Raw genomic sequence first — 12,930 nt, forward strand, 5'->3', positions numbered from 1 at the left:
GATTTCAGCAAGTAATTACCCAAAAACATGTGCATAAGAGCTAGAAATTGAGTAGATTTTCAGATTTTAGATTGTAATTCCCTGCATTCTTCTCCATAGGCAATGCTGACTGGCAACATAGACCAATAACATCTAGAGAACTATAAGATTCCCAGCCCTGGTATACACTTGTACTTCTAAATGCTTCTTTTTCGGAAGTAATTTATATTGACATTAGTGGAGTACACTTCCAGATAAAGGTTTTCATTAACACATTCAGTTAGGAGATGCTTTAATTCTGTTATATGTCTGCTTCATGGCTCTATATCTAAATTTCTTTTGTTCTCTCTCTCTCTCTCTCTTTTTGCCACTTTGGAGAAGCATTGTTTGGAAGGTCATAGAGCAATGACTGTGAAACTCAGAAGAAATTAAAAGGGAAAATAAGAGAAAATAAAGAAAACAGATTATATTTTTAGAAAATGAATTATTTAAAAGCACTTCCTCTGTATCTGAGTATATAATTGTCCCCAAAATAACTATTTTCTCAAAATGAGATTAAATTTAATTGTTCATGTATGAAATATGGACTTCTCTGTTTTGTTTTAGTAGTACAAATAAATGCAAAAATTCAACTGTAGAGCTTCTAGCCATGGTTCTCTAATACAAGAAGCAAATAAAAATACATATATATTGGTGGAAGGAGCATAGAAAACTATGAAAGCCTGATAAATAAATACTGCACAGGCAAGTATCCCATGAGATCTTACTTTGCATCCTACTTTGTGTTACTTTCTACCCTTTTATAATAGTAATTATACATGCAGTCATTAAAAACATTTATTTAACATTTTATCTACTGCATTCTCTGCTAAAAGTATTGCACCCAAAGCAATGTGTAGTATAAGCCATAAATTTCACAATAAAACATCTTCAAAACATAATAAAAACCAAGCTCAGCTAGCATACCACACAACCAAAATGAGCCCAGCTTTTTCTAATAGAATGATACCAGTTTCTATTGACATTAAACTAGAAAAAGTTAACAGGCATCAACTGTAATTGATTCCTGATTATAATTTGTAAAAAAAAAAAAAAGGAACTCAGAAAGGCCCATCTTTTCTTCTAAACTTCAATTTCTTGAACAGATGTAGTCACAAAAAAAAGTATAATCTCCAAGTTCTGGATATGATAGAAACAGTCAGGTTTGAGGCTGGAACAAACACATTGGGATAAAGCTCTAGAACAGGAGATTTGAGAACTCCGGAAATCTGTACTGTACCACAAGGAAGTTTAGGCATTGCTGCTACTTGGGGTCCACTTCAACAGGGACCACTTAACCAGGGGCCACTTTGACCAGGGACTACTCTCCAACATGAGTACCAAAAGGATTACGAATCAGTTTTTGGGCATTTTCAGAATCTGTTTGGTTATTTAGGGTACTTATTCAGAAAATTGCATTGGATAGACCACATCAGCTCTAGTTTCTGATATAGAGCATATGCCACCCAGTAGTTGTCATCTGCTTGCCCAAAGAAAACCATATTTAATAATCTAGAGCTGATGTAGTAGTAGTAATGTTTCATGGGTAGTCAGCCTCTCCACTCTCATTGTCGCATGGTTTTGAGGAAGCAGTATAGTAATGATGAGTCCGTCAACCATATTTTTGTTCTTACAGACCACTTGTGGTCCACAGACCACAGGTTTGGAACCACAGATTTACACTGTAGAAATAATGCAGTTTCACTCCACCTTACTTGCCATGGGTCACTGCTACACACATACTTGATCTTAGCCAAAAGGTCGAGAAGCAATTTGGTGAGGCACCAGCACTATTTGGGAAAGAAAGCTAAAGATCTTGTAAAACGGCAACTCCCATGATTCCAAGGGTCACTGCTATGGAATCATAGGAGTTGCAGTTTTACAAGATCTTTCACTTTCTTTCCCAAATAATGCTGGTGCCTTACCAAATCACAATTCCCAGGATGCCACAGCATTGAGCCATGGCAGTTTAAGTGATGCCAAACTGCATTAATTCTATAATATAGATGTTCCTTTAGAGAAACAAGATCTCACTAAACTGGGTTTGAGTAGAGATCTAAAGTTTCTGGAAGTGACGGGTTGGGTGGGGGCAACATTTTCCAAAAATTTAACATCATTTTGCTACTGTGTGTGTTTCTGTGTGTGGTATTCCTTCAAGATATTTCTGACTTATGGCAAACCTAAGGCAAACCTATTATGGGGTTTTCTTGAAAATGTTTTTCATAAGGCACTTAAAAATCAAACATATATAAAACAAGGTAGAGCATAAATGTATTAAGTTTGCTATATTAAGTTTATTCACAATCTAATTGCAAATTGAACAGTTTTTTTAAATGGTTGCAAATAGAGATACAAGGCCTTGTACAATAAGGAACACCTGTATTATAAGGGACCTCTTTGCTTTTGCATGTTTGAGGAAAAGACCATAGAAAGGCTAACATGAGTAAAACAAAGAAAATTAATTAGCTCAATTATTTAGCACTCCATAGTGTCAGGCACAGCACATTCATTCCTTAAAAGGAATGAAGAAAACCATAACTGAAATAGTAATTATCTAATACTGTAATAGTCTTACATAATATCTTTCCTCTTTCCATATATTTTAGACATGATTTGGGGTCAGTTAATATGTGAACACCTTGTCTTGAACATTTTATTCATAATTCTAAAATGAAATAATTTCCTCTCATTTTTCCAGGGTGGAGTTTTATGGCTTTTTTCTGATTTTTCTTTCCATTTTTTTCCTGGGCTTTTTGATCTCTTGATTTGAGGCCTGGGCTTTATCCCTACTTGATGTCTAGGGAACACATGCCCTCCAGGCATCATTGAATTTCAGTTCCTATCAATCTTATGCTGGTTCTACACTGTAGAATGAATGCAGTTTGACACCACTTTAACTGCCATGATCCAATGCTATGGAATCATTGGAGTTGTAATTTGATGCAGCACCAGCACTATTCAGCAGAGAAGGTTGAAGACCTTGTAAAATTATATGTTTCCATAGCATTAAGTCAGGACAATCAAAGTAATGTTGTTCTACATTCATTATGTATATAGGTTTTTTTGTTACAGAAATAGGTTAAAATAAATGGAGAGGGGGGAAAGAGCTAGGAAAAAGGGGGGGTCTGTTGTAGGAAGGAGATCGGGAAGGTAAGTGTAGGGAATATAGGTTTAGGGAAATGGGTAAGGTTTCTGACTTCCAATTGTCTTCACCTTGGTAGTAGTATTCAAAATATTCCATCTCTTTGTCATTTGTCACTTTTATACTCTTTTCCTTAAGGGCTTTGTATTCTAGCTTTCATTTTAAGTTGATTATCAATTTCAAGTTTTCTTGAGTTATAAAATCCTTTACTGGAGTCCAGTCTGTTTTTTGTGTCTTCAATTTTGGTTTTATATTCATTAATTGTGTCAATTTTTCCATATTTATAACATCTATAATCTTCATTAACCATTGTTCCTGAGTAGGGATCTCCTTAGTTCTCCAATATCCCGCATAAATTATTCTGGCCGCAGTTGTTAAATAACGGAAAAGTTTGTCCTTTTTTCCCCCTAATTCTACATCTATTATTCCTAGTAGGAAATATTCCAGTTTTAATTCCATTTTATTGCTAGTATCTGCATTCATTCTATAGCAGGCATGAACCAACTTTCTAACTTGGGGGCCACATGGTGGGCCGGAGCAGGTTGGGTGGGCTGGGAGGGAGGGGTTTTCCCCCAAGTCCCCTCCCTGCTCTTTCCTCCCCTTCCTCTTCTCTTTCCGAGGCAGAGAGTGAAACATTTGGGTCCCAAAAGGGTTGGCCTTGGTCAGGATGAGATGTTGGATAGGAGAGAAAAAATGTATTCATTAGACCCCATATTGCCTACTCCTGATATAGAATTCTAATATCCTAGAGCTGGAAGAGATCTCCAAGGGCTACCCAGTCCAACCCCATGTCATGCAAGAAGGCACAACCAAAGCACTCCCAATAGACAACCTCTGCTGAAAAGCCTCCAGAGAAGGAGACTCCAACACACTCACAGGCAGCCTATGCCATTCTCCAGAAAGTTCTTCCTAATCTTTTCAGTCAAATCTCTTTTCTCACCATTTGAACCCATTGCTCTTTTGGGTCCTGGACTTGACATCCTTAGTAATCCTGTTTAATGGTGAAGGATGATGGTAACAGAAACTTATCAACAGCTGGCAGGCTGAAGATTTCCAATCTTTGTCTTAAGGGATCAAAGATTGGTCGGTGATGTCTGCTGACATTTACCAAAGACTAGGCAATGCCCTTGTATTGCAGGGCTTGTAGCATATGCCTGCGTATATCTACTCAGAAGTTCAAGAGAATACCACAGTATCCCTTTCCAGGGACAAGTATATCAGGTTGCAGCCTTAAATCAACCAAATTTGCAGCGACTGCAGAACACCAAAAGTGCAGGAGAGTAAGACGTCAGGTTTTATCTGCCAGGTGACCTCTCCCCACATTCTAGAACCCTATAAAATACTTTCCAGAAAGGTGTAATTTAACCAAACACTGAAAGTCAAGCAAAGACACACCTAGTGGAAAGGTGTCACAATGTGGGTGCCACGTCACAAGCTTTGAAAAACTTCAAGTCTGAATGGGTAACTTAAAGATGAGATGTGGAGAATCATTTTCCCCACTGTTCAGAGTGTCATAAGTTTCATGAAGGCAAAACTATATAGGGTGTTAAAACTCATAGCCAGCATTCTGAATCAGGGGAGACAGCAGTTGAATCAGAAAAGAATATAGTAAGTTTCTAGTGTCAGAATGGGGAAGCACGTGAAGGGTAGTCAAATGGTGGCCCTCTAGATCAATTATTCCCAAGCTATGGGTCATCACAGAATGGTTTTCTGTGGAGTCAATGTACAATGGTGAGCTATGGACATTTTAAAATGGAAAAACAAAAATTCATGTCATCCAAATGTCACCATGCTTGCACTTTGAGTTTCACTCCCCTTTGTTTCTACATATCTCTGTGGGAGTGGGTTTTCAACACTTCTTCAATTGAAAACCAAAACAAGAACAGATTTAATATTGAGAATGACATGAGGTTCGCATTAACAAAAACTCAACCATAAATTTTTAAGCTTGTTAATTAGTTCCAATTTCAATCATCACATTAAAATTTGTTATACATTAATGTTATGTTGAATTATATCATACTGAAAAATCTATTTCTGATATATTTTCATTTACTCATTTACTTTATTGGAGTGGCGGGTCACTTTGCCTCTATAAAATGGGGTTATGACTTGAAAAAGGGAGCCACTGCAGTAGATGTTTTTTGGAATGCAGTATCGATCCTCCTTCACTTTATGTTGGCTAGGGTATATGATATTGGAGTCCCCAGTGGTGCAGTGGGTTAAAACGCTGAGCTGCTGAGCTTGTTGACCAAAAGGTTGCAGGTTCGAATCCGGGGAGCGGTGTGAGCTTCCGCTGTCAGCCCCAGCTTCTGCCAACCTAGCAGTTTGAAAACATGCAAAAGTGAGTAGACCAATAAGTACCACTCCGGCGGGAAGGTAACGGACAATGCCGGCTCGTCAGCTTAGAAATGGAGATGAACACCACACCCCAGAGTCAGACACGACTGGACTTCATGTCAGGGGAAAACCTTTACCTTTACCAAGGGTATATGATAATTGTAGCCCCAAAACTGATGGACCCAAGGTTTCCCACCTGTGCCGTAGTGGTTCATAGAAAATAGATTTAAGTTCCTCTGGATCATCACTGTTAAGATTTTCAGTATCTATACAACACCTAACTATTACCTTTGAATTTTTAGAAGAAGGAAATGCCATTTCGAAAAGCTTGTATTGGCAACCCTCCAGGTCTGCAATGATATAGTCAAGGGCCTAGGACTGTCATTACTTCCCACTATCCAGCCTATACTTGTACTTAGGTCTTTAGTGCCAAAATCATATCTCCTGAATTTGATAACCATAAACCTAAACAGAGATTGAGATTGAGAGAGAACTGGCTTTTTGGTCTATTGATACCAGCAGATTCCAAACTGTAGAATGATTTCTCTCATGTACCATGCTAAAAAAAAACAGCTGTCAAAAGAAGTTCAAAGTAAGATGATACCTTTTGCTGTGTCATACGGCATTTGTCAGAGAGCTATGAATAACACACCAAACTGCTGGGCATATGAAAAATTCTGTACTATAGTAATATCTTTAGGAGGCTAACACAAAGGTCACCAAATGTGCAAGCTTTCAAGATCTGCAGAACTCTTAAATAGGTAAGGGAACAAGGGAGAAAGAAAAGCCATAAACTCTGCATAGTGAGAGTTTTGAGATAAAAGGAGAAAAGAGCTTGTAGACATCCCAACTGGATGCAGGTTAGTGTATGACTGGATGCATGTTAGTGTAACTAACTGGATGCATGTTAGTGTATATGTGGGCCAAGGTGTGGCCCACATATATGTCAACAGTTCTGAGCATACAGACTTCATGACTACAATGTTTTCTTCTTCCATTGTTTCCATTGTAATCAATGGAATCATTCCAATGGGATCATTCCTTGATGATCCTAATGCTAGAGGGCCCTTCCAGACATGGCGGAAACTAAGGAGAAAGAGGGTTAAAACAAATTGCTTCCTCCTGAGTTTCTGTCCCCACTCCCAACCCTTTCCTTTGGGAGGTGGTTAGATGCCATCCTGGGTCAACCAAAGGTCAACCAAAGGTGCAAAGAGGGGCACTCTGCTGGCAGTCTGTTACGTTTTTTTAAAACTCTGCTAAGTTTTTTGGGGGAAATGGGGAGGGGGGGGGCTGGAAGAGTGCAATTGGCACCCTTCTAATTCTCCAGACTCCAGGAACCAGCATGGCTGTGAGGATTGACACCCCTCCCCCTGGGGCTATGGAAGCAGTCCTGGGAACCAATTCCCTCTGGCCCAGCACCTTGAAAGATCTGGACCTTAGCTTAAGGTTTGGATTTTTCCTGGTATTAAATTAATGCAGAGCAAACTGGGAAAATCTGCATTAATTTACTTTTACCTGAGGTGTCATTTGGATGTCAGGTAAAAGCAAACAGGTCCCGCATTTTGGGCCTGTCTGGAAGGGGCCCTTAGATCACTAGTTGCCTATAGGCATCAGTGACTTTGCCCTCCCATTCTATGTGATCCCATACCTACAACTGGGTACAGCAGAGGTCCACAGTCCCTCAAACCGTTGGAGGGCTGGATTACAATTTGAAAAAAAACATGAATGAATTCCTATGCACACTGCGCATATCTTATTTGTAGTGCAAAAACCACTTAAAAACAATACAATAATTAAAATGAACAATTTAAAGAAATATAAATTTATTAGTATTTCAATGGAAAGTGTGGGCCTGCTTTTGGCTGATGAGATGGGATTATTGTTGTTGTTGTGTGCTTTCAAGTCATTACAGACTTAGGTTGACCCTAAGCGAGGGCCGGGTAAATGACCTTGGAGGGCTGCATTTGGCCCCCGGGCCTTAGTTTGAGGACCCTTGGTGTACAGGTAGGGGCAGGTGCATTTATTGCCATTTTCTGCTTTTTGCTATCCACCTTGAATCCCAGTTTGGGGGAAAGGCAGTATATGTGCTACAAAACTATTAGTGCTGCATGTTGTCTGGAACCCAAAACCTGCTCTTATCTAAAGAAGTCTTAAAACTATTACATAATTGTGCTATAGTGGGGTTGGAGATGTTATTGAACTGCAATTCCCAGCAAATGCTGGGAGTTGCTATTTGAGAACTTCCACAGGCCTGCTTGATTCCCAACATTGGTCTATCAATATACCTGTGTTTAAAGCCTGACCCCAAAACAGAGAGTGGTGAATCTATGACAGATATTGTTGGACTCTAGTTTCCAACAGCCTCAACCAGCTTCATTACTGATAAAGAAAACAAAACAAAACAATGGATATTGTAGTACAACATGTTGAGAGATACTTTATTTAATGCCTGTTTTAAAACTATTCAATATTTTAAAATTCTAACAGCACATGGAAGGATACAGGTTTCTAACAAGAGCAAGGTGGTTGAGTTTAGAGTTGGTATTTTCATGCAGTGAATTCTAAAACCTATTATCCAGTAGATTCTAAAACATTTGAGTCACGGCTGAGAATGTAATGCCTCGAGATGCTGCCAGTCTCATTTCCTGAAATGAAGATATCATAAACTTGCTTTAACATTGAGAACATTGTGTCTCCTATCTCATCAAGCCCATTCAATCTTATTGTTGAATGTATAATCATCCTCACAACATTGTTTTCCTCTTTCTCTTTGTTGTTGTGCACCTTCAAGTCATTTCCAGTTTATGACAATCCTAATACAAACCTATGACAGGAATTTCTTGGCTTTCCTCTAAGACTGAAAGAGTGTGCTTTGTCCACGGCTACCTAGTGGGTTTCTATGGCGAAGCAGGGATTTAAACCGTTATCTCTAGAATCATATTCCAATGCTCAAACAATGTTGGCTCTACATTCTTTTTTGACATCCAATAATCTGCCACCAGATTTTTTCCCCTTTCACTGCTTCCACATAAGCCCATAACATGAAGTGGGTCACAGGTTTACCTGAGGCATCCACATGATGGCTAAGATAAACCTGAATAAATCCAGAGTAAATTTACTCTGAATTAATTTGATACCTGGAGAGATCTGGGCCTTAATGTAAGATCCAGATTTTTTTTTTCAGGTGTGGGCTGCTTGTCACATTTCAGGGAATCAACCCCCATTGCCATCCTGATTCTTTGGGCTCACGGAGCCCAAAGCAGCAGGATGGCACCCTAATCCCCTTCCTAGCCTCTCATTTTCCCCAAAAACTTAAAACTTACTGGAGCGACAGCTTCTGATATATCCACATGACACCTCAGGAGGTTGGGGGGGGGGGGGGAGCATGTAAACACACACACACCATACACACACACATGAAAATGTGACAGTTGGCCCAGCTGTGGGAATCTCAATCCAGGAGGAACTGATATAAATATTTGGCCCCTGTCTGGAAGGGTCCATAGAGTCATTAAAGATGTGACCTTGTACTGGATGTGTGATATTTTAACTCTACCCATTGATATTAATCTGTTGAACAGACTGCAACCCTATGGGGGAAAAGTGATATTTATCTCATAATTGCAGGGGGCATGTTGTGGATTGCATGAAAAAACTCTATTGCTATATTGCAGGGGTTTTCCAGGTGAGGCCAAACAGGAAAACACCTGATAAAGTGCAAGAAACAGCATTTCATGCAGTGAAATGATCTGTAACAGTTCCAGGCATTGTCTGGCTGTCACTTTAGCAATGTCCTTATCATGTTTGTGACTAAGAATGTAGTAAGATAGAGTTCTGAAAAACTGGTCAACAAACACAATGGATCAACTTAGCAGAACATACTTACTCCTCCCCTTACCCCTCATGATCTAGCTAAAATGATCTTATGCTACAGCTGTGGGACCTGTATATCTGGCTCAACAGGAATCTATTTCACTGGATGACACTCATATTTATCATGCTAACTTATCTGAAAAGACAATAGTGAGGGTTAAAAAGGACAGAGATGAGGATCAACTTCACACTGAGTCAATAAGGTACAAAACAGAGGGAAAGAAACTCTGACCCTTAAGCCTTGTAACATTCACAAAGGTTCTAGAGAAACCTTTGTGGATGGAGGGATTACCCCAAATGGCTTTCTAAATGGGGTGGGGAGATCTCCTTATGTGCTTTCAACATACACTGCAAACACTTCCTTGCTTTTCAGATTTGCAGTGCTGACACATCCTTTCTCATTCAGGCTTGACACCTCACACTTCTTGATTATTTTTATGCTGAAAAGTAGATTGGGAAAATCCAGAAGCTTACTTGGTGTTAGTGCCTCACAATCTTGCCAACTTCCTAAGCTTATTATGATGATAATCTTATTATGAAGAGTTAGGCTAGCTCTTGTTGGTCTTCAGAGCAGACCTATTGAATCAATTGACAATTTGACAAATCAGCATTTAGGTAAACTTCATTGATTCAATTGGTCTCCCTTAGTCAGGCTTAAAAATAAGGTTTAGAGTCATGCATGCTTCCTGAAGTCCTTGGGACAAATTAGGACTACATATTCAGTACATGTGCTTTCCAGAAATAATTTCTTCTGCCAATAGGCTTGTGCGTGTGTGTGTGTGTTTGGGTTCTTGGGATGGATTTGAAACAATTCCCAAAGTGGTATGCTTCAGTGCTTCCAGGTTTCCACAGCACAGCATGAAGTTGTGGATAAAGCTGAGGGAGCAGATCTGCAGTGCTATGGAAGAACAGAAAATACTGTTTACCTAGATTGGTACTATTCAAAGCAGTGGTCCATGGGCCATTATTACAAGTGGTCCCTGGAAGGTTTCCAGGAAGGAAAGAAAGAGTTGGGTCACAAATATGGCATCAGTTATTGACACACGGGGAGAAATCAGTGCAGGTTCCCTAGCCACAGCTAATAGTGAGAGAGACAACTATTTGATGTGATGAAATTGCACTATGACTCCACTGTCTGAGGGATTGGTATCAGTGGTTTCATTTATCCATATCTGACAAAAATGTCCCCTTTAGACATTTTCTAGATCTTCCCATAAAACTCTACAGTATTTTGGGCCAGAAGTCCTTCATTTCAATATGGTGCACTATTAGTTTCATGTATCCATGTGAAGTCTGGGTAACTTCACATAGATACAATGAAACTTGGGGAATGTATCCCTTGTGGATACAGAGGTCATACTTTATTGCTACAGTCGATGTGCCTCTGGGATTTTGTTTCTTAGCTGCCAAAATAACTTGGCTGGCTTTGTGCAGTGTACTGTGTGCTTTCACAACTTGGGAGAGCACTAAGTGCTTTTCTGCCTCAGGCTTTGGCTCTCCTCAGAATCTCAAAAAGATTGGTGGCAACCACAATTGTGGGCAAGTTACCAAAGCTATGGACAAAGCCTTACTAATCGCTGTCACTAAGTTATTGTTGTCACACACACACACACCCCTGCAAAAAAAAAAAAAAAACCATTAAGGTAAAGTAACACATAGTCTGGTCCATGAGGTCATGAAGAGTCGGAAATGACTGAACAAATGAACAACAACACATAGAAATGCTAGGTCTGTTTTCAGAAGCTATGCTGAAATTCTCCTCCTGCTGCAATTTGAGGCTCAAATGAAGTCTTGGCCAAAAGATCTCTGTGGTTTCCTATATTTTTGGGGCAATTTGACTTTCTCATTGAAGTGTGAGGACTAAAATTCCCTCTTTGCACCCCTTTTCCAGTCCTTATAACACCCTCGCCTGAATGCAAGATGCATCTGGATGTATAGGGAGAAAATCTTTAGCTAGATCTACATTGCCAAATAATATGGTCTTAACTGAATTATATGATCAGTGTAGTCTGAACTGCATTATAATTAGTGTAGAACCATATAGTTCAGCTGAATTGCTTTATTAGTGTAGAACCATACAGTGCAGTCTGAACTGCATTATGATCAGTGTAGACCCATTTTGTGTCATTTGAACTGCATTATTATTTGTGTAGAATATAAAATGAAGTCTAAACTGCATTATGATTAGCACAGGCTCATATAATGCAGTCTGGACTGAGTAATGATTAGAATGCATGGTGATCAGTGTAGACCCATATAGTGCAGTCTGAAAAGCATTATGATACATGTGGACCCATATAGTGCAGTCCGGCTGCGTTATGATTAGTGTAGACCCATATAGTGCAGACTGGACAGCACTAAGATCAGTATAGGGTAGATCCATATAGTGCAGTCTATAGTGGACTGCATTATGATCAGCATAGACCCATAGTGCAGTCTGGACCATGTTATGATTAGTGTGGACCCATATAGAGTGCAGCCTGAACTCAGTGTAGACCCATATAGTGCAGCCTGAACTGCATTATGATCAGTGTAAACCCATATAGTGTAGTCCGGACTGCGTGATGATCAGTGTAAATCATATAGTGTAGTCTGGAATGCGTGATGATCAGTGTAAACCCATACAGTGTAGTCTGGACTGCGTTATGATCAGTGTAGACCCATATTGTACAATTTGAACTACATTAGGATTAGTGTAGACCCACATAGTGCAATCTGGAGTGCATTAAGATCAGTGTAGATCCATATAGTGTAGCCTTGACTGTTGTTATTAGTTTAGACTCATATAGTACAGTCTGGACTACATTATGATCAGCATAGACCCATATAGTGCTGTCTGGACTGCGTTATGATCAGTGCAAACCCATATAGTGTAGTCTGGACTGCGTTATGATCAGTGTAGACTCATATTGTGCAATTTGAACTACATTAGGATCAGTGTAGACCCATATAGTGCAGTCTGAACTGCATTATGATCAGTGTAAACCCATATAGTGTAGTCTGGACTGCTTTATGATCAGTGTAAATCATATAGTGTAGTCTGGACTGCGTTATGATCAGTGTAGACCCATATTGTGGAATTTGAACTACGTTAGGATCAGTGTAGACCCACATAGTGCAGTCTGAACAGCATTATCATCAGCGTAGGCACATATAGTGCAGTCTGGACTGCATTAAGATCAGTGTAGATCCATATAGTGTAGCCTTGACTGTGTTATCATTCATTTAGACCCATATAGTGCAGTCTGGACTGCATTAAGATCAGTGTATATTCATATAGTGTAGCCTTGACTGTGTTATCATTAGTTTAGACTCGTATAGTACAGTCTGGACTGTGTTGTGATCAGGGTAGACCCATATAGTGCTGTCTGGTCTGGATTATGATCATTGTAGACCCATATAGTGCTGTCTGGACTGGATTATGATCAGTGTAAACCCATATAGTGCTGTCTGGACTGCGTTATGATCATTGGAGACCCATATGGTGCAGTCTGGACTGTGTTGTGATCAGTGTAGACCCAAGTAAGTAAGTAAGTAAGTAAGTAAAGTAATTAAGT

Source organism: Anolis sagrei, chromosome 3 (genome assembly GCF_037176765.1).
Source record: "Anolis sagrei isolate rAnoSag1 chromosome 3, rAnoSag1.mat, whole genome shotgun sequence".
NCBI lineage: Eukaryota > Metazoa > Chordata > Lepidosauria > Squamata > Dactyloidae > Anolis > Anolis sagrei.